The 24,007-nt window shown below is 39.9% G+C and overlaps 1 protein-coding gene and 1 long non-coding RNA gene across 8 annotated transcripts in view; one reads left to right on the plus strand and one right to left on the minus strand.

The window, feature by feature from the left end:
* The window catches only part of SORCS2 (sortilin related VPS10 domain containing receptor 2), a 552,477-nt gene that overhangs the window by 244,102 nt on the left and 284,368 nt on the right, over nucleotides 1-24,007 (plus strand). The window lies entirely within an intron of this gene.
* LOC135328407 (uncharacterized) lies at nucleotides 14,053-23,882 on the minus strand. Its single transcript, XR_010389240.1, has 3 exons — nucleotides 23,770-23,882; nucleotides 19,401-19,504; nucleotides 14,053-14,370 (listed from the first exon to the last, which is right to left on the minus strand). It is a non-coding gene; the product is annotated as an uncharacterized LOC135328407 (long non-coding RNA).

Below are 24,007 nucleotides of genomic sequence, written 5' to 3' on the forward strand. Positions count from 1 at the left end.
AGTACCACCTTGTTTCAGTTAGTCTGAAATTGGTGCTTTGCTTTCTTCCTCTGTATAGATTTTAAACTTGCTTTATGACTCAGCTGAATAAAGCTGAATTCGCTTATTGCTCTTTGTGCACAAAGTAGTAAACCTGAGTTAGGATTTCTTAATTAGACTTTGCTGGTAGAAGTCACTTTGAGAATGAATTCAGCCAAGGTTGCTATAGTGCTGCAAATATTAATTAGATATTTTTGTACGTAAGATTGTTCCAGCCATGCCCCAAGTCTTGGTGCCACTACCTCGCATGGCTGGCAGTGGATGTGGGAGAAGTTTGGGGCTTTAGTCCTGAAAACAGTTTTGCAGTTGGCCACTGTGGAGCAGGAGCAAGGGAAAACAGGGTGGCAGCTTGGAGCTGGTGTGAAGGGAGAGGCACCACGCTGATAATCGAGTTTTGGCTCCCCGTTCACAGCAGTCCAGGATCAGTCTGTGTTCTTCTTAGGTTTCAAAACTTCGCTTTGCACGGGGGAAGAAGGGAAGCTGTAGTACTTTCAGGGCCGTGTGATAGTGGGCCTTGCTGGAGGCGCCCGGCTTTTCATCCCTCGCGCGTCTTGGGGCAGCGTTTCACAGCCGCACACAGCCAGTCTTTTCCTCTCAGGTGCTAAAATCTGAAGGAGCTGGTCAAAGCCTTGCGACTCGGAGGCGATGAAATGTCCCACGGAGCTACGGGAAGGTTGTGCTGATGAAAGAGAGCAGGGATTATCAGAGAGCCTCCAGTGGTAGACTGTGACCAAATAGGACAAGTGAGGAATTGCAAAGAAATATGAGTGATATGAGAGATTTACTTGTAAAAATCCAGCAGGAGCTGTGCTGTGTCGTGAGCTTGTTTGTTCCTTTGTAACCTTCCTTTTGTAGGAAACTTAAGTGATCTTGGAAAGAAGCATCCAGTATCCGATATACAGGTGCCAGCTGGTACTGAATGCCTGTCTTGAAAGCAAACAGCACATACCAATATGTTTCAGAGATGCAGAGCCTGATTTAAAATGTATATATAAAAGGAAATGGGTGTAAGCACCTAATCATATGATTATCTACATCTTCGACACCTACGATGATCTTATCCCATCTCTCCTCATGAGATACAAGAACTACCTGTCGAGGATTTGAAACGCTGGCTTTGCCTGTCAGGGATAAGCGCCGTTGAAATCTCAGCTAAAATCGAGATCTTTTCCCAGAGGAACCGTTCATTTATTTTTGCTGATAAATAACATTCTGGCGTTTTATTTGTAGCACACAGGATGTACTTCCCTCTGCTTCCTGATGTTAATATTAAGTTTGTAGCACTGGGGGGGGGGGGGGGGTCGTGGGTGAGTGAGGAGTGATGCACTTCACTTGTACGAGAGAAGCAGCAATAGGTTTTATTGAGGTGAGATAGTGATTTCACAAAGTTCAGTCGTAAATAAGACAATGATTTAACAAGGGTCAATGGCAAGGTTCACTGGGTTATTTACTGCCTGGAGGACAGGGTCAGATGGAAGTGTCAAGGAGACCCTCCCATTGAGTTGCGAGGTTCAGGATGGACCCCCTTGCTTTCCAGCTCCTCCTCAGAGGGGTCTGGGTGCAGCTGGATCCAATCTTAGTCCCAGACTTGGTCAGTGGTTTATGTCTAAAGGATTATATGTGCAATCAATCAGCGATGTAACTTAGCAAAGTTTGCAAAGTTTCAGCATGCTATTAGTCACTTACCGAGGATCTGTCGCGGGTGAGGACTCTCTCGACCTCGGGAGTAACCTTGAGAGGCGTCCCTGCTCCAGAGGAGGTCCTGCAGCACAGCCCACTGCCGTGCGGGACAGCTCAGGGGGCTCTGGGCTGCCCCCTCTTTATGGGGGGAGATGACTGACTCACAGTCATATTTGCAGGCTAGACGGACCTTAGCTGGCGCGTGCTCAATTAGCCCCTGCCTACGTGCTGTTTACGGGGAGGTTAGGTTGAGGTTGAGAGCACACTGGGGTGGGGAAAGGAGCACGCTGTCACAAGGGGGAAACCCTAAACCCTCCTGAATTAGTCCAGTATATATCTCAATATTCATTTCTTAGAAATTACCACTATCTCCACAATGATATGGGACCACAGGTTAATCCTAAGCATCTTCTTAATTTTGGAGTTTAATTTGATAAGATTCAGTACCCAGTGACTGCATATACTGGTACCTAAATGGCTCTTAGTATATTATGTTCTGACATGATTTTTACACATTTATAACCAATTACTTGATGAAGAATGTTTGAACAGATATGGAGCATCTAATTGACTTGTTGTTTCAGCTTAATGAGAGCTGATCTGATTTGGCATGTGCCATTCTCACTTTGCAGATTTGGAAACTTAAAGTTTTCATGGCGTTAGTGACAGGAAAGGCAAAATCTGCTGCTTAGTTCGGATAGGTTTCATTGGGAATTAATTTCATCATCACTTGAATATTCATTCTTAGGTAATCAGGTGGAACTTGTTTTTCAGATTAAGTTTCCAGAAGGTACAGTCTACACACAGGAAGAAACTAATGGAGTTTACTATGGCAGAGCAGCAGGTTTGCTGTAGATAAAGTTGAAGGCTAACTGCAAAATTCTCCAAAAAGTATACGTGTACTTGATTTTTGATGTATTTTCAGAGAGATGTATGGATATAGAACTAATATGACTAATTTGGGGTTTTTAAAGAAGGGATTTCAGGAATTCACACCTTAATGGCTGATGCTAAATCTGTTTATTTCCCTCTAAGTTCTTGAACAGGTGAGATTGTGAAAATGCATTTTTGGTTTGATTGGGCTCATAATGCTCTGGATGACCTGAGGTTGTTTCTAGCCAAGCCAGAACCCACAGAAGCTTGTGGAATTGTAATTAAAATGCTATTTAATATGGAATTTGAACTCTGAGTATTTGTGATTATGGGTCTTACAAACCAAAGGATTTACACTATTCATGACAGAAGTACTTATTCTATTTAATTGGATTGATTCAAATATTTCTAGCATGTTAGTTTTCATGTAGGTGTTAGCTGAAGTCATTGCTGAACCTTCCCTAAACCTCCTGTCCTCCGGTTTCATACCAACCATAATGAAATCAGAAATAAAAGCAAACACATCTTGTTATTGTCTGCTTTTGTCAAAGCATTTTTGTTATTTTGGGAAAGTTGAATACAGTAGAAAATTCAGAACATGCTTGCTCCTTTGGTGAACTCAGGGGTCAGTGGCTTGCCTTGTTCACTGAAGTGATCTTCTTAGATAGCTCAGTATTTTCGGTACTGCATTGTCAATCTGCTCCAGTTAGTCCTAATACACTGACTGTATCTGGAATACTGGCAGATTATTCCCATTACTTATTCTGCTCTAATGGGAATAGTATTCAATTTTTCAGAAGTTTATCTTAACCCTTAAATTTCTAGCTTCCAAAAGCTATGCTGAACTTGAGATTTGGAGAGGAGACACGATATTATCAGGCAACCCTAATGAATTGTTTTGTTACAGAATATTGTTCTCACCTCAGCCATTTACATATTACCAATATAAAGTTACCAAATACTTAACTTTAACTGTATTTGCTTTCACAAGTAACTTAATGGGCAAAATTTTCCAGGGGGCGTATTCAGAATTTCACAGATTTAAAGACTGGCCACCAGCTAGTTGAAGGGATTTTTAAATTTTGTGTTGCTTGCATGAATGTATTTCAGGCTTGTAGGGCCTGAAGATTGCATTTAGAAGCCTGCAGGAGCCTCTGCCTAGAGAGATAAATCTGCTTTGTTTGTGACGATGTTATCAGAATTTTTTTTCATAATATGATATATTTGAAAAAACTGTAACCTAGTAGTCTTGAATAACCATGGATTAATATTCATTACGCAAAGTGGCTGAATGACTGTTTCGCCTTCAGTGAATGTGTGGCAGAAGGATGGAGGTTGTTACTGTCCCTGTCTATGGCTTCATCTTTATTCACCGAGTTTGTCTCACCACAAACACATCACATGTGAGTTCCCACTCACTGTTTGTCCCAACTGATCTAGCCAATATTGTCTGCTTTTTCCAAGTGCACTCAAATTAGGCAGTCAAATGGAAACTGGAACACTAAACTCCTCTTCACAGTTTGCAGTGAAAAACCTAATGAAATGCTCCATTAATCATTTAGTTTGACCTTCATTCCCAATGTAATGAAGACTGAGAGGCAGCATTAGCCCATCTGAAAGGTTTAAGCATATGGGATTGGTTTCGAATGGGATAAGGCCATTACTGATATGATAAAAAATTACTAAAGGCTTAAATAAATAACCTGTGTTTTATTACTAATAAAACAGTGTATGCTCAACAGAAGAGCTTTACAGAGAAAATGCTTGAGGGAAATACAAGATCTTCTAAAATTTACTCATTTTCTCTCCACTGATTTTTAGTTCTTCCTTCTAGTCTTAAGCTTCAGTCTCACAATCAAAGAAAAGCAAAGAGAAGTGAAAGGTTCATTATAGTATTAGAAAGCACATATAGTTTTATATATTTGATATATAGCACTTCTAGGTACTGTATTAAAAATTCATTATTGAAATGCCATTAATTGCTGGGAGTTTTGTCCGTTTGCTGGGAAACTTGGGAAGGCTGCTTGTTTTGACAACCCAATATTTTGTTGCACTGCTAATAATGCTGTGAATGTTAATATTGAGTGACGCAAGAATTTCTTTTAAAAAACTGTAAAACAAAAATACTGCTGCTTTGTGCAGAGTTTCACTAGTCAGTGTCAGCAGCATTCTTGTCTTTGGGCCAGATGTTCTCAGATGCAGATGCCATCTCAGAGACCTGGACGTGGTCTATCAATGGTCACAACATGTCACCATGGTGTCTGGTGTCTTGGGTGACATACTGAGCCATCTACATGCTTGAAGTGTGAATTCTGAAATTACAGGCACACTGGATGAAGAAACGTAAAGGAATTTAGCAAGCAGTATAAGTTATATTTTTCTTTTGTATTATTTGCCTCACAACGTTTATAATCATGACAGAGCCTCTATGGAAACAAGCATTCGTATTCAAAGTGCTTTTCTTTTTAAGTGTCTCCATTAAGTAAATAGATATAGGAGTCACAGCAAAGCAATTTGTTGTTTAGTTGTAGAAAACAGTAGTGATTTGTGCTTATTGAATTTTAAAATAGCAAGCAAAAAAGTTAGAGCAGAATTTAGGAAATCGCTATGCAGTTCTTGTTCACTGCTACAAAAAGTTGAGTGATGCATACAAATAGCACTAATTAATTTTTCAGTAGGGAACCAGCACTTCATGCATACTGATTCTTCCAAGACTTGCATGAAATTGGTTACACTACTGCTATATGTAGAAAATTATAATGTGTTCAGAAAGGTGTTATGTAATCAGTGGTGCTCGGATCTACAGTCTCATTGATGAAAAAGCATTAAAAATGGAAAAATGTATCATTCTCCTTTTACCTGTTACTTGCTTTGAAAATGTAGGAAATTGAAATACAATTTTGGGATTTTTACTTTAAGCAAATTAAACTATGATCAGTCTGTAACAGATGCTTATTGTGGTGCTTGAATCAGGGTAAACAGCAAACTATAGACAAGGATAGATTTTAAATGAGGTGAACTTGTTGCTTGTCAAACCATGTTTATCAGCAGAGCACGTTGAATACTAAATTTTTATTAACAGTAAAACTTTGTGGTTCTGTAAAGCTCCATTCAAAGATCTGTAAAGTTCTTTCCTCTCCATTTATGGAATAATGGCTCAAAGTATTGAAGTATTCAAGATAGTAGGCCTTAAAAAAAACCCTGGGAGGTAGGTAAGAGTTGCACCTGGCAATGCATTGATTAGTCCTTGCATTCTCATTTTTTCAAATGCTGTGGAAAACTGAAAAGTATATGAACTTTCTGCACAGCAGGAAACTGAATTGATTGTTTTGACAAATGGAAAGTAACTCTTCTGTAATGGTTTTACAATGTTTGAGAAAAATTAGTGTCACGATGGTTAAAACTTCAGATCACTGAAGCAATGTCTTTTCACTGCCACTGTGTATTTAGCCCATTAGGTACTTTTTACCTTTGCATGACAAAGCATGGAAAAGTGCAAAAGCACCATTGCAGCTAGACGAAGACTATAAAAATATTGGTACAAGAGTTCTCACAGCCCCCATCACTTCACACTCTCTTTGATATAGTTTTGCATACTTTTCCTGGGGTAAAAGTTCACACACTACAAAATTAAGAGTTGGCATCTTTTAAATACTAGTCTCTAAATAAAACCTTTGTATAGCTCTTGTTTGCAATAACTTGGAACTAATTTAGAGCGACTGTGTTTGTGGCTTTAGGAATTGACCAAATTGTGTTTATGTCTTTGCAAAATGTCTAAATTATGGTCCATGACTTGGCTGCAGCCTCAGGAATGATTTATGCCGTCTCTGAACGATTTGAAAGTCGTTGCTTCTCCCCAGACCATGTCAAAGTGCTCGTGCTGCAAGCTGCTACTGTAATCTTGTGTTTGCGGAGAATGAGGGACTAGCTATTGATAGGTGCCAAAGCGGACCTGTGGCTCAAAGATTGGAAGATGCTGGACAGCCCAACCACGGAATCTAACCATAAAGCACAACATGTCAGCGGGTGAGAAAAATAATTACTGTTGATTTCATTGAGTGCAAGCATGCAGAGCACGATACAAATTTCAATATTAATGTTAGCTGCATCTTCTAAGAGAAGAATGATTTGTAGCTCCTTCACAGCTTTTCACTGGGCCTTCTTTAGAAAGGTCCCCTGTTGCTTAATTGGCAATATTTGGAATATTTCTGAAATCTCTTTCCTAATTTCTCTCTGGCAACAGCAATTCATCCTGCCAGTTGCAGTGCTCAAGCAGTTCTCACTGAGCTGACGTGCCAGGACTGTGCTCAAGTCCCAGCGTACGGTGCTGCTGTGCCGAGCCGGGGGCACCGCAGGGGTCTGCATTTCACAACCCTCGTGTCCGAACGCACAGCCCCGGCCTTCGTAATAGGCCACAACCCTTCCCCAGCTGGAAAATTTGAACCAAGCTGAGGATTAGCTAAGTGCTTCTAATGATTTTTCAGCCCCTTTTTGTAACAAAACACCCAGCTGAGCAGGCCTGCCATATAATATTACATTTCTCGATGCGTACTGTCAAACTGTGGGTGCGTTGGAACGAGACGGTCACGCTTGCCCCACTCGCAATGCGTCCTGCTCCGTGGTGGCCGAACAGAGCCTCTCCTGATGGAACAGTTTCTTGTGAAGAACGGGCTTCAAATCCAGACGTTTGCATGGACAACAGACCATTGCTGTTGCGTTTGACCTGGGCTGTGCTGATACCGGAATGATACAAACTCAGGGTAGAGCAATCTCTGTGTGAAGGAGGAGAAGGAAAGCATTAGCCACCCCAAATAAAAAATTTGCTGTGGGCTGGTGAGCATGGCATAAGGGAACATGTTGAAAGTGGTATGTGACAGCATTAATAAAGATACTGCGCTTACACACAATAAGCACCTATCTGAAGATTTCAAATCAGTTTATAATTTGAATAGCATCCCAGTGCTTTTGATGAAGGTGATTATTAGTCAAACTGGGGTGCAAAGGCTGGTAATACAGAGGCAGGGAGGTTATCCCTCGAAGAGAGGAGGTACAGTCACGTAGACCCCTGCTCTGTTCCCTGCATATACCTCTTGGAAAAGTGCACAGCACAAAAGATGCTTTATGAAAGAGGTAAATCCATAGCCTGGCAAAGTTTGCTCCCCCCCCCACACCTAGTATCGAGCTATTACTTGTTTTATGCACAATTTTCTTTCTCTGATGCTATATTTTAAGCCCATATATGAGATTGATAGCTGCCTGACAGTCTCTTCTATATACTGCATAGACCAATCTTTGTGTAGACTGAATCTCTCTGATTCCTTTGTAGCAAGGTTTTTCCCTCCTTTAAGAAAGTCTCCTCTTACTGAGTGTGACACTGAATTAAACTGTCTGATCTGTTTCTTTCAGAATTTTGTCTTTCCGTAGATTTTTCTTTTCAATGTATTATGGCAGATGATTACTAAGGTTATATTCTTTTCCTTTTTTTTATTATTTTAATCTAGTCTCTGTAGCTTGCATCTCTCTGTGGAATATTGTCTGAACTACTTATCTGTTCATTTCTGTATGTTTCTAAGTCATTAAAATTTTTATTACTGCTTCTTTTTGTATTAACTGTAGGTTTATATTATCAGTAAATTTTGTTATCTGTTACTGAACTACTTCTGGGTCTTTGATCTTTGGAGGAACTAGAATCAATTTTAATGTAGATCGCATTTAGATTCAAGCTATTACTCTTTCTATTTCTCTCTTCTACCGTTGTAAATAATCCCTTACCAGAAGGGATTATTCTTAGATGGTGTACTGCCCCCTTTTCTGCAGGTATACCCAAAGCATTTTCATCCCCTCTCCTCCAGATTGTACCTTTACAACCTTTTCATTGTCTTGCTTGCCTCCTTTCAATTGTCCCTAATTTATTAATGTCTTTTTTGTAATAAGGGCCCAAAATGGCACACAGTGCTTTCAAGCACGTGTAATAAATAATTTATTTTGCTATGAATAATTCAGTCCAAATTCTGTTAATGAACTGATCCTGTCTCCACAAAAGCATCTATTGTTCTTAAGTGTGTGCCAAATAGTTTATGCAAACAAACTTCAGGTGAGGTGATCTAGTTCAACTGACTGTGGTTTCAGTGGTAGATGACTATTAGCACAAGGTCTTGTCTTATCACAGTCTTATTAAGCTAATTGGTGCAAAGGGCTTATGTCTTAATAGGACTTTGACATGCTATTGAGTTTTGATATTATTACAAGTACTGCTCGTCAGCTCACCTTCGGCAGTTGTATCCGTGCTCTTAGTGCATCACAGAAGTAAGCTGTGGTTTTGCCTGCCTTTCGGATAAACAGGTTTAACCTAAGACCCTGATTATAGATATTACTGATCATTATCTGAACTCAACTCATCTGTATTCTTGCTTATGTATCTAAAAGCTTGATTTAGCCTAAATCTGTTCCTGATCACCTTCAGTTAACTTGAAATAAGTACCTGGTTTAAGCTGAAATGAGAGCAGATACAAACACCTTTCTGAAAAGCAGTGCAGCCCTGCAGTCCAGCTCTGTCTGTGTGCCGGGACTGCGAGAGTGAAACCTGTTAGTGTAAGATTAGCAGAGTGACATGCAGTGAAAACAAACCACGCCAGGCCTGCTAAACCCAGCCGGCAGGGGAGCTGGTCCCAGCATCGTTATTCGCTCCGATAGCCGTAATCTGAGCCCTGCTCCGAGAATTAGCACGCAAGAAATGCAACACCTAATAGCATAAGCACTGTCACAGTGCACCCTTCCTTCGGTGAAGTGTCAGGAATGAAATTTGAAGTGGCTTCATTCGTAATTATATCACTTTTAAAATACAAGATTTTAAAAAGCATGTAGCTGACATCATTTGTCAGCTACTCAATAAAGGATAATGTTTTACATTTCTACTGTGTTATTAATCTGCTTGCCATAATTGGTGGAACTAGAGACATTGAATTGTGACAGGGATACTGAGTGTTGTAACAAGATGTTAAAGAATGTTCTAGGAGAAGTATCACTTAAAATTATTTAACAAGCAATTTATATCTTAACTTCATATTCCATGATAGAATTACCTAGACTGTGGGAACATTGTTTCCGGGCCATCTTTCTGTTCAGCGTTTTGCTGTCTGTCTCAGGTTAGGTGATGCAGCTGGTGCGGCCATACAGGTAAGGTAATAATGAAATTCTGAATTAGTTTACCCCTATTGATCAAGTTTGCTTTTGTAATTTTGTTCAGCCAATGTAAATAATCAGAGACTGCTTCCTCTTCAAATATCAAACTACAAGCTCAAAACAGTCTTACGGCATGTATATCTGAATTCAGAGGTAAAATAATATTATATTTTGAGGTGAGAGTTTGACAAACTTTGGCAAATCAGTTCTAATTGCTCTTCCCTTTCTGCCATTTATCCATAAAGTGAATGGGAAAGTGGAAAGTGTTCTGCTCTTGGTTGCTACCTCTGATTTTAGGATTTCTCAGTAAAGGAAGACATTTTATAATGTATTTCAAAAATATGAGAAAAATTGTATCCCATCCCTACATCTTACCGACCATACTGAGGATGGTATTTCTTTGGCTCATGGGCTGATTTTGACTCCTAGTAAAAGAGTGAATTGCAGCCGTAACTATGAAGGCTCTATTGCCAATTCCCATAAGTGCTCTTTTATTGTATGTTGAGGATCGGAGGTCTGAAAGAGGGTCTAGTAAGGAGGCCTGTAATTCAGAATTAATAGAATATCTAGACTTAAATCAATGTATTTGGTTGGCCAGTGTACAGCATAATATTTCTTCTTTAGAGTCCATTTAAAACGCACTGCTTCAAAATAGCCATATGTCCATCACATTTTTTTTTTTTTATAACAGCAATAAAATCAGTACAGGTCATTTCTGTGGAACTGATTGTTAGCAAAGTTTAAACATCCCAAGAAGTAAGTTGTGTATCAGTCATTCTGGCTGAAAGAAGTGTGAATAGCTTAAAACTTGAAGAAGCGTTGGCAAATACATAAAAGTCTGTTCTAAGGCATAAAGATGAGAAATAATATGAAAAGGAAGATGTGGGATGGAGTAAAAAGAGATACTTGCATCTTGACCAAGGGGAATAAAATAACTGAGAAATCTATGCTACAAATTTCCTGAGCAACTTTACTTCAGGGTAATAAAAACCAAGCGTTTCACCCTGAATTTTAGTACAACAGTGTAGCTTGACTTTATTATGATTTGACAAATAGAGAAAAAGGAAAGAAAATTGCAAGAGAAAAAAAACTTGAACTTGAAAGTCATCAGAACTGGCAAAAGTGAAGCAGAGTAACACTTGGATCCTTGTATAAAGTTATCTGAGGTTAAAGGAAACTCTTCAAAGATTTGCTTAAAACACATCTGTGGCAGTATGCAGTTCCCAGCACACTGGACTCAGCCCTTTCGGATTCCTTGGGCTTTATGATAAGAAAAATATTTCCTGTTAATGCTATAGATTTGTGAGGGAGATTATTCGGCAGGCTGGTGTAAGGAGGTGATGGAAAATTGGCTGCCGTACTTGTGGCAAAGTCATGCTCCGCTTTTTGCCCACTGGGCCGATTCCCTATTCCCTGTAGCGCATTAGGGATTCAGCGTCGTTTGGAGAGTCTTCTAGTAACAATCAAACGATGGATTTCAAATCTGGCATGGCAATTATGTGAGGCTTCCCCTAATTAAAGAAACTATTTAGTTAATACCCCGCGATTATCTTTTAAAGACACCTGGTGTTATGTGAGTTATGTTCACAACAAAGGCTTCAAAATGTTGTGCTGGTTATGTTATGAATAGAAAATCGTAAGTGACATCTTTTAGAGGAGAACACATTCTGTAATTTCTGAAATATAATAATTTATTCTAAAAGCCAAGAAAATTGAGCCCACTGGCCTAGCCGTAGTCTTCCCCCTCTATGGGGATGCTGTGGTAGTTGTCAGAGGACTCGGGGCAGGGGTGCCAGGGCACACTCAGCTTTCAGCCTTTTTAAAAACAAGATCAAAACAGCAAAAAAGGCCATTTGGTCCTGCTGGGATTATACCCAGCCCTGGGGACATGACCGGGCCGGGCCGTCCCCACGCGCCCCCGGCCTTGGCGGCCCATGGTGCCGGGGAAGGCTGCCCTCCTCTTCACAGGGCGCGCTGTCTCCATCGGCTCCTGCTCTCTTCTTGTGTGGCCGCTCAACCCCTTTGGGATGGTGGCTTTGCTTTTGTTTCGGACAAAAATAGCAAACCCAAAGAGGCTGCTGCTAAGAAGGAAAAGCAAAGGGTTAAACCGTTTGGCGAAGAGACCCAGCACTTTGATAGTGACTATTTAAGCTGATTTATAACAGAAGAAAGTTACTGCATGCTGCCTAATCTAGATAAATATTAATGAAGTCTCAGCCTAATGCACGGAGGTTTTGATAGGTGAACACGTGAAGACCGATGTTCTGACCTGCAAGCGTCTCCCATGCGTTACGTGGTTTTACCCTTTATTCTTGCGTCGCTGTTCAAACAGGGGTGGGAAACTCTGCGCCCCGGACGGTGCCGCGCAACGGGGCAGCGCGTGCAGCGTGCGGCAGCGCCTCTGCGGCGGACGGAGCTGGGGGGCAGCTGGGTGGTGGCAACACAGCTCAATCAGGGGCTTCTCAGGGTTGTCCCCGTGCTGCTGCCCCTGCGCTGGCACTGCCCTGGTGGTGAGGATTATTGCTGTTTTTGTACTGGGGCTGTTTCCAGCTCTACCGGTTTCCCTGTCCTGTCCGCCAGCCACGCGAGCGCCTGCTGGAGCCCGGGGCTGCTCTCGTTGGGGCTACTTAAGCCAGTAAGCCAGTAAGACATGAGTCAGTTTAAGGCTGTTAGAACCTGGCCATAAGTAGTTGTTGAAATTATACTTTCCAAGTGTTTTCCTTTTCAGCTTGCTTGGGCTGCCTTACAAGCATGTATTTTTAAGTTGGAAATCACTATTAATATGGTTTCCTGAACTAGCTATGGAAGCTTATCCTTCTTGTGTCAACCAGAAGACTGCAATCTGGGAGCCCAAGGCTTATGGTCAGGCTGATATTTATAAGAGTTTGAAAATAACTTTCCATGGTATGTTCTGAAATTCATGCTGGGATGGATTATGTAGTCTAGATAACAGTGTTTTAACTTGCTTTATGATCAGAAAAGGTTAAGAAGCAATATGACAGCTTTCTGAGCCAAAGATAGTATGTATTTATAGTGTTTAAACTAGTTCAGAGTTTGTGTTTCTTATTATGTGGAATGTTCTTCCTTGCTCTCACCCCAAGGTGCGAGCTTATATCAGCAGCTACTAATTAGCTCTCCATCTCTGCTAGTTCAATGTACTTTTTTTTTCAAGGTGAATAATGCTCCAATTCTTCTCTCCCTGATTTATTTTTTTAATTGTAAAATCAGATGGAAAAAACTCCAGTCCAGAGATGTCTGGACTGAGGCATCCATCCAGTTTGTCATTATTATGTGATCTTTCATTACACTTTATGTCACTGAGATACAGCATCCATCAAGCCTTACCTTTTGTCCTCTTTTTTTTTTTTTTAAATCTACAGTTACACTTTCGAATATAGCATGTGGAGTTTCTTATGAGTCTAATCTAACTGTGATGCCTCCCTGTTGGCTAGTGCAAGAGATGGTAATGGAAATTTCACACTTTTGTCTGAGCTTTGGGCCAGGATCTTCAACCATAAGGCTTGAGGACTGGGCACAGAGAGAGACATGCAGTCTCTACTGACCAGTGGTTAAATGAGCCCTGTAAAAGTTCATAAAGAAGCTTTCCAAAACTTCTGTAAGGGTTTGGACTCAATCCTAAATAATCATTAAAATGTTTGAAAGGAACATAATCCCAAGATGTATTTATGAGCTATAGGTTTTCACGTGGTGGTACTGGATCAGGAGTGGGTTCTGGTGAATGAAACGGCAGGAGTTCGGCTGGTGCTGCTAAGAAAGATGTTGATTGCATATAAGCAAACAGAGACACGACTAATGTGTGTTTTAGTGGCCGCATGCTGTTGTTCCATTCAAATGTTGTTATTGATACTGAAACGTTTCATGCCTCCAGTACGTTTTAGTCCTTCAAATGGAAATATGTTGTATTTACTTTACTTGTAATCTAGACACTAGCTCTGCTGAATTTAGCACATATATTTTGCAATTTTGAGGGGACAAAATGTGTGTGCAGAGAAAACATGTTGCTACATTGTAGTAGAGAGGTAGCTGAATTCTTTAGCTTTCATTTCTAAAAGAAATATATGATGGGGCTTACAGCTGAAAGCCAGTCTCAGCTGTTACTGTGGAGTGATGGTTGCTCTATAATAAACTTATGATGCTGTCATAAGATGAAATATATAGTTATAGGCACACACTTGAGTTATAAATATTTGATTCTGTTTTTTTTCAAAGACTCACAGCTTGACTATGGGCTTTTTTTGGTTTCCTTTATAGATTATATGAGAGTAAGTTGATTCACCATTGTACAAAAATATCTTTGGAGAGGAAGAGAGAGAGATTGAATATCAAGCACACAGAGGTTTATAAAAAAAAACAGTAAAAGATAGACAAGCAGGAAAAAAGAAAAATTAAGATACAGAGCCTGCGAGAGTCACTCCATCAAGCAGCGAAATAGACTTGTTCTCCTTCAGTGTGCCGTGCTTCGCCGACACTGTTTCAGGCTGCTGCCTGCTGTAGTCTGTCATCCTTCCCTGGTCTTTGGCTCGTCTGCTCCCATTTTTGTTGTTGTTCACAGCAAAGGAAGTCTTCTCCGGAGGACTGTAATGATAAATGAATAGAAACCAGGACATCCATCTTAGTTATAATTATGACCTTGCAACTTTTAAGGAGGGCTTTCTTGCACAGAAATTCTCTCGGACCTGCTTGCTCGTAGCACCGGTGTTCCCAGTGAAACTGGCAGCAAACCTTCCTTAAGACGAGGTCAGGGAATCACCTAATGCTAGGTAACTGTGGAAAAAAATATTCTTTGATGTAGATACCATTAGCATTGTAATAGTATATATTTTCAAGCATGGCATTGCCCATTTTCCTTTGTGAATAATTATATATAGCTTAGAGAAAAGTTGCATGAAAAAGAAAATCTTGCATTGAATTCATCTTTGTGTCTTCAGATTAGTCACGGGGAACAGGGTAAGTCAGCCTACGCGGAACCTGAGTCAACTGTTCAATTTCGGAAGGCAGTACATCCTTCAGTAGTGCATGGGGTTGCATAATATTTTTGCTTTAAAGTATGTGGTATCACTTCTATAGCAAGAAGCATTTGTGCATGCGGGTTGCGTCTTCCCTGCTGCACAGGAGCAGCCTCAAGGCCAGACTGGAGCCCAGATTCACCCCCTGTATACTTTGCTTTCCAGACCACCTCCCGGGCTGCCTCTGAGGTAGCTGACTCTGAGGTTTCTGGGGCCTCCCAGGTTTCAGCACACGCTCAAGCACATGTTTATCTGTACGCAGCCTGGCAGCCTCATGTGGCACTGGCACGTGTGTAACAGGCCTTCATGCGGTGCTTCTTAAATGACCATAAAGCTCTATGCAAAAAAGGCAGATAGATTTTTGTAGATAACAGTTCAGGCTGCCCACGAAGACAACGTGGACAGGCAGCGCAGGTCTGCAGAAGTGGCCTGCACATGGCCAGAGCACCTCTAGAGGGACCAGAGTCTTTGATTAACCCTTTATTTCTGATGAAATAGAAACAACAGTAATAAAGAAGGACTGGGGGCTGAGGGGCTGTGTGCCACCTAGGCCTTGGTTATAGAAGGGAATACAAAAAGGTTTAAGCTAGGCTGTTGCTTCCTATTCCTCATCTCTCATTTTTTTATTTCCAATATGATGTCTCCCGTGGATTTCCACGTCCACCATCTCTCTGCCTTTGTAGCGCCTCCCCAGGGGTATTCTCTCCAATATTTTTGCTCTGTAGTCTCTTCCGTAGCTTTCCTTGCTGCTTTTATTATTTGAGCTACTTCTGGCCAAATATATCAGTTCAGATATGGGAATTACTTCATGCCTCAAGAAATCCTAAAATAGTAATAAAAAAGGAGTACTGGAGAGGGAAATCAATCTTTCTTTTCCCTTAATCATATCTGTTACTCTTCTCCCAACCGTCTTTGGTTTGTAGGCACAGCTCTCCATTGCAGTTAGTGTCAACAAGGAAAAAATCCCTAAAATTAAAAAAAAAAAATCTCTGATGATAAAATTGCCTCTGAATAAATGGCATGTGTCTGCCTAAGCAGTACAATATAAATAGCAACACAAGAGTAACGCAGCAAAGTGTTGCAGCAGCAGCAGTATCTTGCACTGAAGCAGCCAAGAGTTGCATTACATTCCCTACAAGCGTTATGCTAGCGTTAGGACTGGCTTGGTTAGTCAGGCAGTCACCGCTAAGTATGAGAAATGAGACAGGGTGACAGAGAGGAAAACAGCGTGGGAAGAAAACACATTTCTTAATTGAGCTGGGACTGAAAGTGAGGGTGCCTTTATGAGACCACCTTTCATTGCCTGCCTCAGGTACAAGAAGTGACCTGGAGCACTTTGTGTTAGAAATATTTTCCACTGTTAGCATAAGCATAGCAAACAGCATAGCACAGCGGTGAAGACACTAATGTGCATTGGCAGTATATGCATATGCTCTAAAAAGAAATTCTCATCTATTTATGTATACTAGTATTGATGCAGTTGGAATTGAAAATAATAGCATGTCTGAATTGTTTAGTTGTTTCCAGATAAAGCAGAAAGTGCCAAGTATACAAACCAGGGAGTATATACAATCTTTTTTAGATGAGACCATTTAAAAATTGTTTTTATATATCATTGCGTTCCAGAAGGTGCTTTACAGCTGAAGAGACTTGGTCTCTTCTCTGAAGAATTGCCTTGCTAAATGAAGTTCTATTTATTTGAGGTGTTATCTTATTTCTGCTAGCAAATGGGAAGCTCCTTTTGTAGCTACTTGGAAGTTTATTCTCCAAGGAAAGGTGTCCATTACTCAGGCTAGTTGTCCTGTTCCAGTACCCTTTTTTTAATCCGAGAACAAGTCTTGAATTTGCAGGACAGAAAAAAAGGAGGAGGATTGATGTAGCTCAAGCTAGACAAGAAGAAATTAAAGCTTGACTGCTTTGAAAGATGGATGCCTCCCAGCAGGAGCTCAGAGAAGAATTGCGTGTAAGAATAGAAAGTGGGGACAGGTTGCTGGGAAACGGATTAATGAGCTGGAAGATAAATTGAGAGGAAAAATTAAACAGCAGATAGACCCTGCCTTTAGTGTCACAAAGACTGATGTCCGTTTCCTTGTAAGTGAAGAAGCTGTGAGTATAACTTCCATTTTAAATCCTCGTGCTCCTGGTTTTCAGCCCAAAATGTGCTCTGTGATCACATCTGCTGGCAGGGCATCGGTTGGCGTACTTTGCATTGAGTGTGCGTGCTCCTGCCTGCTCAAGGGTGTATCAAAAGGAGCCACAGTGCGTGGCTCACGGCACACTGGTGATGTTACATGGAAGAAGGGCAGAACTGGGCCCCGTGCTTACCTTAATAGCAACCAATAATATGCTGTGGTACATCATGTTTAGACTGATACACCTTAGCTGTATTAAGCAGATGGGAAACTGTAATGTTTTCTGACATGATTTGAGGGGGAAAAATTCTTAATTGATTGCAAAGTTTATCTGTAAAGATGGATGTAATACCTAAGAGATTGTTTTAGAAAACAGACTATTAAGATGCCATACTTGATGTACATGCATTGGATCAAAATCAATTTGTGCTCATTTTACAAGGTCTACAGATTTGGGACTAAGGTTAAGTCAGCCTTGTATCACTAGGGAAACCTTTGACTGTCACCTAGGTCCTTTCGTTTGTTGGAGTAATGGTGCTAGTGCATCATCACAAGTGAGACAGTGATGAAACTTGTAAGCAAGAAGAACATTTTGGATCCACATGGGGGACCTACTGCAGATTCCAAGGGCAAAGGAGAACACATTCCTCCTTTGCTCTTCCATTCTCCCTTTGGAGACACAGCAGTGGAAAAGGCAGATTATGAAAATGGGTCATGCTCACAGCAATATGTAATGCCTGAGGGAGTATCCAAGGCAGTCTGAATGCTGGAAATGTAATGACACGGTTATAGATGGATCAGCACCACTCATCCATTAGAGCAGAAAGCAAATACATCACTTTCCGTGAATGAGAGAAGACACATGCAACAAGAACCGAAGGGTATTAAGAGTTACGTAGTGTGCACAGATCTCATGCAATGAGGCCTTGGCCATATATATCTAGGCCATTGGGGACTAGCAAAGGAAACGTGAAAAGTTGAGGCAAAAGCTAGGTGGCAGACCAGTTAGGTGGGAAACCATTTAGGCCATCTGGATCTAGTAGCAGCAGAAAGAAGAAAAATCCAAGGAAGTTTGGAAAGGAACACCTAAAGTACAGTGCTTTTAGAGAACCCTGACTGTTTTATTACTCTGTTTGCTCACCTTCCAGATGAGAGAAGGAGGGGAGACATGAGCAGTTTTTTTGGTTTAACCATATGATTTATAAAGGTGACTTGATTATTTTTAGTTCTTATGCCGTTCTGCCACTTGTCAAAATATGCAAATGTGTCTCTTCCTGATAATTGAAGTAGTGCACAAATTGCAGCCAGAGTTGGAGGATGCTAAAGAGGTTGGTTTTAAAAATACAAATAAGCTCTTTACTGTATTGTCTCCTACAGCCTCTCTGTGTAGTCTAGCAAGAGTGTGGAGACAGTTTCAGGTTTTACTGGGTGCTCTCAGATTTCTACTTTCTTTTATTATCTGTTAACTTAGGAACAGTAGTGTGCCTAGTGAAGCACCTAGTTAATCTTTAATTCTGTAGTGAATAAATTCTCCTGCCTCCAGCACTGATGTGAAATAATGGGTCTGACCTTTAATTTCAGACCCTAATCTGATGGGATAAAGTGAAGCATAATGCTTTTTTCTCTGCTCCAGGAGGCTCCCTTTTTAATATTGGCAAATGTACAATAGGATCTCATGTCTCATTATCACGGGGCAGTTTTAGGGATTTCATTAGAAGTATTTAGAACAATAACAAGAGATGCCCTGTGTAGAAGCTCACCTATAGCACCTTGATGAAGCTTTTCAGCAGAGACTCAGTATCTAACATCTCAAGGCCTATTCTTAGGAAGACACTTGTCTCTTGCAAGGTAATTGCACCACTTTTCCCTCACTCTATCACATGCAAAGTTTCTAAGAACCATTCCTGTCCTTCAACTGATTTTTTTTCAGTTTCTTTTTCCAATATAGTCCTATGATTAATAAGACATTCCCCTTGAATGATATATATATATATATATATATATATATAAAGCTAAGTTGAAGTTAAATTTCCAGGCACATTTCACAGTTTTGAATTTTCTGATCTCTGATTATGAAAATGAAATTCCCCCAGTGGAGACAATTGGAAATGTATTATTAAGAATAACTTTAATGGAAGAATATTAGTGAAATGCCAACATGAAGTACTGTTATTTTAGGATATCGTAAGAAAACACTGTGAAATGACTAGAAACATGCACCAGAAAATTGCTTTTGAACTCACAGTTACCCTAGCAAGCTTCAGAAATATGGGGAGTTTATAGAGTACTTTGAAATATGGTCTTGAAATTGAAATTGCAGAGGATTTAAATATGATATCACTGTGCTTTCATTGTATTGTTAGGCAGAAACTTCCCAGGCCCAGTAATTAGGACAAAAAGTTTTCTGATTTTCTCTTCGCACTGATTTGTTTATGCTTCACGTTTGTACTAATATGTAGGTTATTACCTGTTCAAAAATGTTGTCCTTCTCAGTAATGCAGGCATTGGGATAGTGAATCTCACCCATGCAATCTGATGTAGAGGTGATGCATCTTAATCTCCAGGTCTCTGCTGTTAAGAAGTCACATTATAATTATGTCAGTGCCTAAAAATGCTTCTGAAGGTTCCTTTTTTGTGACATACACTGTCAGGCATCAAATTAAACAATAATTGACACGTACAGCCATGAAGGCTTTGCACTCAGCGTTCTAAATATGGTGATTATGGGAGAAAACCAGTTCTTTCTTTTTGTAATTTTTAAGGATAACTTCACTTATTTTTATGTCATGTATATAAAATTACCCTTCAACCAGTTTAAATTTTACTTGGCGTTGTCAGTTATATTTTATTTAGATATATGTCAGAATAAGATATGTATCTCCTTTTCTGTTTTGCTTGGATTTGGATTTTGCTGTAGAAGATGATATCATTGCAAAAGCCCCCATTGTTTTCAGAGAGGCCAAAATTTCAGATGTTTATGGAAGCTTATTGAAGCCAACAGAGAAAGTCATCGTAAAATAATTTTCCCCCTTTTTTCAGGTTTGAATGGCTGTTTAATAGGAATTTTTGGAGTTTCAACTTTAAAAAAAGGTGGGAGGAGTGAAAATTTGAGAAGAAAAGAAAACAGTCCACGCTTGCGTTCCTGCAAGCCAGTCCCAGGTTGCTGAATCTGCCGGCACAGGCACAGTGGGGAGTGTGGCGCTCAGTCAGAATCCCCCAGTGATTCCCGGGATGAGTGAACGTTACAAGGATGCTACTGTTATAATTTAGTAAGAAACATTAGTTAATGGGAAACATCAACAAAATTTGAATTGAAGTTTGAAAGAGAGCAAGTTTCCATTAGTTGGTGTATTGCTAAGACATTGATGAATTTGTTTTCAGTTAGAATTGTTCTCGTTCAGGGGTGTTTCCACTTGTTTTACTGCCAAAAATGTGGGGAGATGTAATTTGTTTCTAAAATGCCATGAAGCACATAACATGTCTGACATCTAAGGCTGACTGAAGATTCATTGGAGAGATCCATCAATAATTTTGATAGGAATTGGATCGATGCAAAAATGCTTTGGCTTTAGGGCTTATTTTTGCATTCTTTTAATCTGCATGTAATGTGGATTGCGCACTTCCTTTCCATACTTCTCAGTTGCTAAAAAAGAAATTACGGGAAGAGAGAAGCTTCAAGCATTGTATGACTGGGAGAGAAGAACTCTGCTCTCCAGCTCTTAGTAAGAAGAATTTCTTTCTCTCTAAGGAGTTTCATTTGTCACCTACAAAGACATTTCAACTTTGTCATGGTCAACAGTTGCAATTAATATTGTCCATTCTGTTTAATTTTTATTTCTTTTCAAGTCAGAAAAGATAACAGTAGGATTTCTAAAATTGAGAAGGAAAACAAAGAATTGTGAAGACAGATGGAGAGTATTAGTAGGAGGATTAGGGAGGGGTTATAATTTGGGTCCTTTTTAAAATTTAAAAACAGCGCACTGACTTCTGCCATTTATAGTTTCGGAATGGAAAAACAATTATGCTCTACAGGAGTTGGCTTGCCCTAATTTAATCTACATGATGGCTCATTTAGTCACAACACTCACATTTAAAATTAGCCCATAAATTGAACTGAAATCATATCTAGCTTTTAAACAATTAAAGTTTAAATTACATTCATTCTGTCTTGGAGAGAAGGGAAAAGTCCATGAAACGTGCGTTGTCCAAAGTCTGTGCAACAGCCAAGAGCTCTAACTTATACCGGGGTCATGATTTTAGGGGATAAATGTTTACAATCCCAGATGGGAAAAGGTCTTAGGAAATAATTCTACAGTCATGAGACTGTTGCTCAGAGAAGAATTACCTTCTTCTGGACATACCTTCAGTTACAATTTGGTTAACTACGTACACGTATACTAGTAATAATTTAATCCCTTCCTTCTGTTCTGTCTTACTATGCTGGAGGAAGGCTTTAGTTCTTCCGTGAACCCTCTGTTTCTGTGTTTTCCCACTTCCATTGGTTCTTCCAGATGTCTGTAATAGATGATATGGGATTCAGCTGCATGAAATCTTAACTGCAGCTGAAATTTCCAAAGTGAAGAACTACATTGTGGGTAAAAGCATGATACAGATGAGGTTCTGGCTGACCTTTATAAAATAAGTTCATGACAGAATTTCCTTGCTTTACTACAACCAATGAATCATATACCGTCAGTTGCTATATTCTATACCTAGACTCCATCTTACTTTTTCTCAAAACCAATAAAGTCCTAACCTGAGGCATCTCAAGTCAGCCGGCAGTACGTTTTCATTCTCTGTTTTAAAATTCAGGTAAAACCACTATCCTGTCAGGTACATAAAATTCTCTCCACCATTATTAATGAACATCAGCCTGGCTTTGTGTTGGGCAGGTTGACTTTTTCTAATCTGAGTTGGCTGTTCAATATCTTTTCTTAGCCCTAGGATTTTAATCAGAAGGCTGTATTCCCGTTTTAGGCTTTAAGATATCATTCATTCATAAAGACACAGAATACCTCTTTGCCATTATTAAGAAAATAGGGCTTTGAGCTTGGGTTTATATATGCAGCCCCTGGATAACTGTCAAAGCTAATCTCTAGCTTTTGTAATCCTTTTCCTTTGGGAAGAGGAAAAAAGTTTAAGACACTCCTGTTCAGCTTTTCTCTTTGTCACTGCAACAGTTCCTCTAGTCTCAGTGCTTAATGGTAATTCCAAAGGGAAGGCAGAGACCTGGACCAGGACACGTTAATATGAATTTGCATTAGTGCTGAGACATCAGGAAACATATTTTAGAAAACTACTGTATACTGGAAATATGAATATGAATGGTTTCATAATTTGAGATTTTTTCCATTTCTAGCTCGTATGATGCTGTGGGGTATACTGGTCATTTTCCCAAGCTGCCTTTTATGGCTGGAGCATTTGTTTGCACTCTCTAGCAGTAAACTGGGATAGAACTTGGTATCAGAGTCTCTTGGCCTTAAGTCTGCTCTTCTTTGGAATACTTTTACTTTCTTAAGATCTAAAAATATTCTGACCAGTTTCAATAAAACTGCAAGACTGCTCGCAAGGGCATTGTCAGGTTCCTCCTTCCCTTTATAGTGAGTCTGAGCTTTAACAGCCTCTAAGTAGCCTTTCTCTCCAAAATGCGTTATCTTTTTTTGCTCAGGATGTCTGCTCTTTTTGTTCTGGAAGGAACACTGGAAGTGCCCCTCTGCTCAGATGAAAGGTCCTTCCAGGCCAGTTTCCTTTCTCCAGGAAATCAGGAAATACCAATAACAGATGCTTAGGGAGGAACAGAAAATTGTTGAATTTATTCTAGTCATTGAATGAAACAACAGAATTCTGCTTTACTGAATAGCACTCATGTACCAAAGTCTTTTTCATAGCAGCCTTACACAGTCCCTACTTCCATTTTATGCTAAAGTATAAAAGGATCATACTAATTCTCTCTCTAGACTCATATAAATTCCTATATGAAATATAATTTGACAGATGCAAATACAGCATATGCATACTTCTCTGGTCATGGTAGAAAGTTTTTAACATATTAAGCCCACGTAGAATAAATCTGTTCATGCTGGTGTTTGCTACATACTGCAACTATTCTCCAACCTTTGAAAAAAAAGTGTAGAGGATGTCGGAGAAAGCAGAAGCTGAGATGGATTAAGCGACCTTTTAATACAAAGGAAAAACAATTGCGAATTAAGATTTCAACTAGCCAACGTTACAATAAATCAATATCTGCAGATGAGATATCTGTTGTATAAGTAAATGCTAAGGGGAAGATAGTAATCCTCCATACAAGAGGACTTTCTTTTTAAGTTTTCTTCCTTGAGCCTCTTGTTTTTTTTTTTTTTTTTGCATTTTTCCACGGTAGTGTCTTGTATCAGAGCTCTGTCTCTGTTTCCCCAGAACTAGACTGTCTTCCTTATCTGTGTTTTTACTGACTTATCTTGGCCTCTCTCCATTCTCACCCTTTTCCCTTCCCTCACAAGTGCTTACTTTCTTTCTCCCTGGCTTTCTCCACCAGGCTCACCCCTTGCTAGCAACACTAATACGTCTTAATCCATTTATATTCTGCTCTCTGCCTCTATTTACATGTCTGATTTTCTCACTTTCTATTTCCACAGCATGCTCTTCATACTAAATCATCTCTTTTTGCTTTCTTTTTCCACTCTGAACTTTGATTTTTTATTTACACCTGAAAGTTTTTCCCCGTTCAGTCGGGAAATATGCTGTCTTCATTCAGACCCTTTCAGAGAACTTTTGTCTCCTGTGTATGCCGATACTGATATGCCATGCAAATGATTGGGGGTGTTCTTAAAATGACTTACATTTTGAGATAAAGTCATCATCAGCTCTGCAATGTCTTTGTGTCTCTCTTCTATTGTTCACCTCATCTGATTATAGCCTCCGTGGGACAGGGCTCCTTCTTCCTTTCTTTGGCATGCAGCACTGAGCATGCTATCGTCACTGAATAAATCATGTTATTATTGAGCAATATGTGGTGTATTTTACTGCTTTTTTTTCTTAATTCAAAGTTGGGGGAAAGGTGATTCCCATTTTAACTAT

Source organism: Dromaius novaehollandiae, chromosome 4, assembly GCF_036370855.1.
Source record: "Dromaius novaehollandiae isolate bDroNov1 chromosome 4, bDroNov1.hap1, whole genome shotgun sequence".
NCBI classification, from domain to species: domain Eukaryota; kingdom Metazoa; phylum Chordata; class Aves; order Casuariiformes; family Dromaiidae; genus Dromaius; species Dromaius novaehollandiae.